The sequence below is a fragment of the Tachypleus tridentatus genome, unplaced genomic scaffold (genome assembly GCF_004210375.1).
Source record: "Tachypleus tridentatus isolate NWPU-2018 unplaced genomic scaffold, ASM421037v1 Hic_cluster_2, whole genome shotgun sequence".
Taxonomy (NCBI): domain Eukaryota; kingdom Metazoa; phylum Arthropoda; class Merostomata; order Xiphosura; family Limulidae; genus Tachypleus; species Tachypleus tridentatus.
This window is the reverse complement of record NW_027467782.1, coordinates 52,995,798-53,001,600: the sequence shown is the minus strand read 5'-3', so window position 1 is coordinate 53,001,600 and position 5,803 is coordinate 52,995,798. Positions and strand designations below refer to the sequence as shown.

At 30.6% G+C, this 5,803-nt stretch overlaps 1 long non-coding RNA gene across 1 annotated transcript; it reads left to right on the top strand.

The window, feature by feature from the left end:
- Positions 1-521: 521 nt before the first annotated feature.
- On the top strand, positions 522-3,119 carry LOC143242703 (uncharacterized). The gene is made up of 2 exons (XR_013023157.1): positions 522-751; positions 2,708-3,119. It is a non-coding gene; the product is annotated as an uncharacterized LOC143242703 (long non-coding RNA).
- The last annotated feature ends 2,684 nt before the right edge of the window (positions 3,120-5,803 follow it).

Below are 5,803 nucleotides of genomic sequence, written 5' to 3'. Positions count from 1 at the left end.
CTACAAAGGTGTATAATTACAACATTCTCTTGATAGGTGTGTTAATAACTACAAGGTTCTCTACAAAGGTGTATAATTACAACATTCTCTTGATAGGTGTGTTAATAACTACAAGGTTCTCTACAAAGGTGTATAATTACAAGGTTCTCTTCATAGGTGTGTTAATAACTACAAGGTTCTCTACAAAGGTGTATAATTACAACATTCTCTTGATAGGTGTGTTAATAACTACAAGGTTATCTACAAAGGTGTATAATTACAAGGTTCTCTTCATAGGTGTGTTAATAACTACAAGGTTCTCTACAAAGGTGTATAATTACAACATTCTCTTGATAGGTGTGTTAATAACTACAAGGTTCTCTACAAAGGTGTATAATTACAACATTCTCTTCATAGGTGTGTTAATAACTACAAGGTTCTCTACAAAGGTGTATAATTACAACATTCTCTTGATAGGTGTGTTAATAACTACAAGGTTCTCTACAAAGGTGTATAATTACAACATTCTCTTCATAGGTGTGTTAATAACTCGAAGGGCTGTCTGCTCATAGTTGTTCTTAATTTTGAAGTAATAGCTTAGAAGTAAAGCGCTAGACAAGAGAACCCACCGCCAACTGTTGGCTGTTCTCATCGATTAATGTAACTTACCTACTCCCTCTTACAGCATACCTAACACTCGAAAGTGAGAAGAGAGCTTTCATACAGCGGGACGCGAACCATAAATCCCTGGATTTTTCGACCCTGAAAAAGAGTGAGTGTTTCCATTTTCTGTGTTAATTAATGATAAGCAATGAGGTTTATGTCTTTAAAACTTATTTTTCTAGTTCAGATTTTGAGATTATAAATAACAAGATAATTTCATCAGAACAATAATATCTAGATATTATCTAGATATTAACATAATATCTAACAATTCTGACACTCCATGTCTCTTTTAGAGAAGAAATGACATTGAGTCTAATATCTGTGACGTCTTAATTTTTGACAAAAAAGAAACAAACCAAAAGTCTAGAGTTTGTGGCATTTTGTTCTTTAAAATAATAAATTAAATTAAGCCTTATTTTACGCCTTTATTTTTAAAACAAAAAATAGCATTAAATCTTATAATTGTGATATCTGTATTTCTTAAAACACCAAACTATGTTAAGCCTTGTTTTGTGACATGCGTTACACACAAAGCATCATTTTTTCAACTTTGCTGAAGTATTTAAAACTTGAAATAAGTGTTAATTGCTAACGAAATTCAAGGAAAAACATTATTTTTTGAGTTGCAACATGTTTTACAAAGAAAACCAGAAACATTTTAACTTTTATATTTCGAGTTTTGTGACAAAAAATCTGACCAAGAAGATGATGTTTTGAATATTACAGGTCTTAAAATTTCGAAAACCTAGAAATACAACTAACTGCTTTAGTTTACCCATTGGACTAAAATGACCTTTTAGCTTTTAGATTTAGCTTTTAGTAGTTTTATAATGATAAATATTCCCATAGTTAGTTTGCAGCAGTTTGATAATGATAAATATTCCCATAGTTAGTTTCTAGTAGTTTCATAATGATAACTAATACCGTGGTTAATTTGTAGTAGTTTCATAATGATAACTAATACCGTGGTTAATTTGTAGTAGTTTCATAATGGTAAATTGTTCCATTAGTTGGTTTGTAGTTGTTTAAAAATGATAAATAGTCCAATAGTTGGTTTGTAGTAGTTTTATAATGATAATTAGTTCCGTGGTTTGTTTGTAGTAGTTTCATAATGATAAATAGTTATCTGGTTTGTAGTAGTTTTATAATGATAATTAGTTCCGTGGTTTGTTTGTAGTAGTTTCATAATGATAAATAGTTATCTGGTTTGCTCGCTGTAGTTTCATAATGATAAATAGTTATCTGGTTTGCTCGCTGTAGTTTCATAATGATAAATAGTTATCTGGTTTGCTCGCTGTAGTTTCATAATGATAAATAGTTATCTGGTTTGCTCGCTGTAGTTTCATAATGATAAATAGTTATCTGGTTTGCTCGCTGTAGTTTCATAATGATAAATAGTTATTTGGTTTGCTTGCTGTAGTTTCATAATGATAAATAGTTATCTGGTTTGCTCGCTGTAGTTTCATAATGATAAATAGTTATCTGGTTTGCTCGCTGTAGTTTCATAATGATAAATAGTTATTTGGTTTGCTTGCTGTAGTTTCATAATGATAATTAGTTCCGTGGTTAACATGTAGTAATTTCATGATGACCCGTTAGCTAGTTTGTAGCAGTTTCATAATAACAAGAGGTTCTGGTTTATATGGTAAGAGAAGTGTTACCACCTCTCGTGTTCCGTAATCTCATATTTTGTAAATATGCATCCATTCTCTACAATCTGGCTTGACCAACAAATGGTGCACGTTTCTGGTTACCTCCAGGTGACAATATTAAATATACCTAGGTAACAGTTGTTCAGTTAATCTGATAACACAATACTATATTTAAATATCTATTCCCACCAGGCTGAAGATGAATAGTTCTGGTATTTTGTGAAAGGCCTCACCCGCACTGGATATAACACATACAGTGAGATTCACATATTATTATACGTTTTACTCAAGTTTTGATAGTAACTATCGTATAGCCAGTCAAAGATGACAGGGTAAGTACCACAACCTCCGACCCAACAGTATGCTCTAACTTCATATTTTATAGCTAACTGAAATTTTGTGAAATCTAGCCTGACCAACAAAGAAGCAGAACAGTGAAGTCTAGTCTAACCAATAAAGAAGCAGAAAAGTGAAGTCTAGTCTGACCAATAAAGAAACAGAAAAGTGAAGTGTAGTCTGACCAATAAAGAAACAGAAAAGTGAAGTCTAGTCTGACCAACAAAGAAGCAGAAAAGTGAAGTCTAGCCAGTCAAACGTCGTTAAACTACTTCGGGAGCCAATCAGAACTAAGGTCATTCATGAAGATCAGTTCGTGTCATATTCATAGAATAGTCAGTATAAAAACCAAATTAACAATCTGATATACAGACAAATTCAGTGTTGTTTGGTAACACTATGCACTATGTTACAACAAAGGCCACAAAAGTATAACCTAATATTGTTGTTGGTCTATGTACTGAAAGTATAGAATGAAAACGAAACTGAAACATTATTTGTTGATTCTTTTTATTTAGAGTCTCAGTTGATTAAATCGATTCGTTTTTTTTGTTTAAAACATTGGTGATATAACACAAATCAACTTGTTCCAGAAACGATTTACGTTGAAAAATAGAATCGGCAGTTCTGTTTATGACTCCTATACCAAGAAATGGACGGAAATCTAGGGTGACGTAACACACACTGTGTCATTCTTCTCTTTAAAACTTTTCGTAAGAGCTGGTTAACGGTACCACCAGCTGCATTGTTAAATGTATTTATTCTACACGAAGAGAACTTAGATCTCTTATTATCAAAAAAAAAAAAAAAATAGAAAATTCCAATTGATCGTCCTTTTGTTGTTAAATTAAAGTTAACACTGAATTCATAATGAATCACTGAGTTATTTACGTTTCAAATCATGTTGCCTATAGAAACATAATAATACCAATGTGACTGTAATATATGTTCATGTCCATTGAACAAGTTTAGTACATTTTTATAAATAAAAACAAATTTTGTAGTCCTAGGATTGTAATTACTTGTAGTCGTAGGATCGTTATCACTTGTAGTCCTAGGATCGTAATTACTTGTAATCCTAGGATCGTAATTACTTGTAATCCTAGGATCGTAATTACTTGTAGTCCTAGAATTGTAATTACTTGTAGTCCTAGAATTGTAATTACTTGTAGTCCTAGAATTGTAATTACTTGTAGTCCTAGGATTCTAATTACTTGTAGTCCTAGGATTCTAATTACTTGTAGTCCTAGGATTCTAATTACTTGTATAGACTGAATAACTCATCTTTTTTTTTAAACTTCGTATGAGAAGTGAAACAGCTATAATAAAACATGCACAAACAACTTTACTTCGATCCATATAAAAAACTTTAACAACGGCAGCACTAACTTAGTACAAACAATGAATGTCTTTCCTTAACTTTACCATTTAAAGATAATTTGAAATTATTGTTTAATGGGTAATTTAGTTTTTTTAGCAATCCAAACATATTAATACAAAACGTAAACACCTCATGGCACAAATTCTAACTAACAAGATTGATTACCATACATTAATGATAACACTTAAGTTATAATCAAAAATATATGAAGGAAATCGATGTAAGAGGAAAATACAGAAAACAAAGATTCACGATAAATATTGCCCGAAGCATAATGTGAGAAACGTACAGTTATAGTAAAAATAACAAAAGTAATTAGAAGTTAGTATGTATACGTATAAATACCGCTCTAATGTACTTAAAAATATATAGATAAATATATACATATACTCATAAATATACGAACAATTGTCTACTGTGATGACTCAGTCATTCTGGTAATATGAGTGTACATGTTTTCCACACATTGTTAAGGATTACTGTGTACACATTTTATGTAAATGTTGCACATACAGACAAAACATTAATGATTTATTATAGATTCAACCGTTTGAAACCTTTTGTAAGTGTTGGTTAATATCACAAACTGCGTTACTATAACCAAACTTTACCACGACTTCCCTTCAGCTTAATAAAGTTTTTAACCCTCTTCATTATATTAACTTAGTTTGTAGTAGTTTCATAATAGTAAATACTCCTGTGGTTAGTTTGTAATAGTTTCATAATAGTAAATACTCCTGTGGTTAGTTTGTAGTGGTTTCATAATATTAAATAGTTCTGTGGTTAGTTTGTAGTAGTTTCATAGTAGTAAATACTCCTGTGGTTAGTTTGTAGTAGTTTCATAATAGTAAATAGTACTGTGGTTAGTTTGTAGTAGTTTCATAATAGTAAATACTCCTGTGGTTAGTTTGTAGTAGTTTCATAATATTAAATACTCCTGTGGTTAGTTTGTAGTAGTTTCATAATAGTAAATAGTTCTGTGGTTAGTTTGTAGTAGTTTCATAATAGTAAATAGTTATGTGGTTAGTTTGTGGTGGTTTTATATAGGATAATAGTGTTATAATTATAGTTTCAGAGATTATTTGATTTTAAAGACATCTAGTGAGTTATGAGGAAATGTTACGTTAACTTGAAAATAAATTTTATCTTTGCCAATATCACGTATTGATGGAAAAATAAAACATGAAATCAGACTTAGAATGAGTACTTTGGAATAAAAAATAATCCCCACTTGTACTTAAGAACACGTGCAAGATTACTGTTTGTTTTTGAAAGTCGGTTAACCTGGAGTTGAGATTTCAAATGACTGAAAAGTCGGACTAGCAGAACTGTGGACTGTGTTTTTTTACAAACCAGTTTTTGTTATGGGATTGGAACCTTTTAATTGAAAGTTTGGTTTTCGGTGTTTTGACGATAAAAATACAAATAAAGAACTAATAAACCAGTAAAAAACGAAAAGGAAAAACTAATTTGGTAATATGACTGTAAAGTGTTGTCGTAAGTAATTAATGAAAACTATATTAAGATATATCGTATTTCACTGACATGGCGTTATGAAATAAAACAATAATATCATATTTAGTTCGACAAAACATTGCTATTGTATAAGTTAACAATGATAACGTAAATAATGTAAGCCACATTTTATCTTGTTTAAAGTGTTATAAAGCAATATGAAACAATAACGGATGTCATGGTTAAACTGGTGAAAACATTGTATCAGTTTTAAATAAATAAGCACGTGCGTGACAGAATCATCACGTAAACTAAATATTCACAAATATTGTGC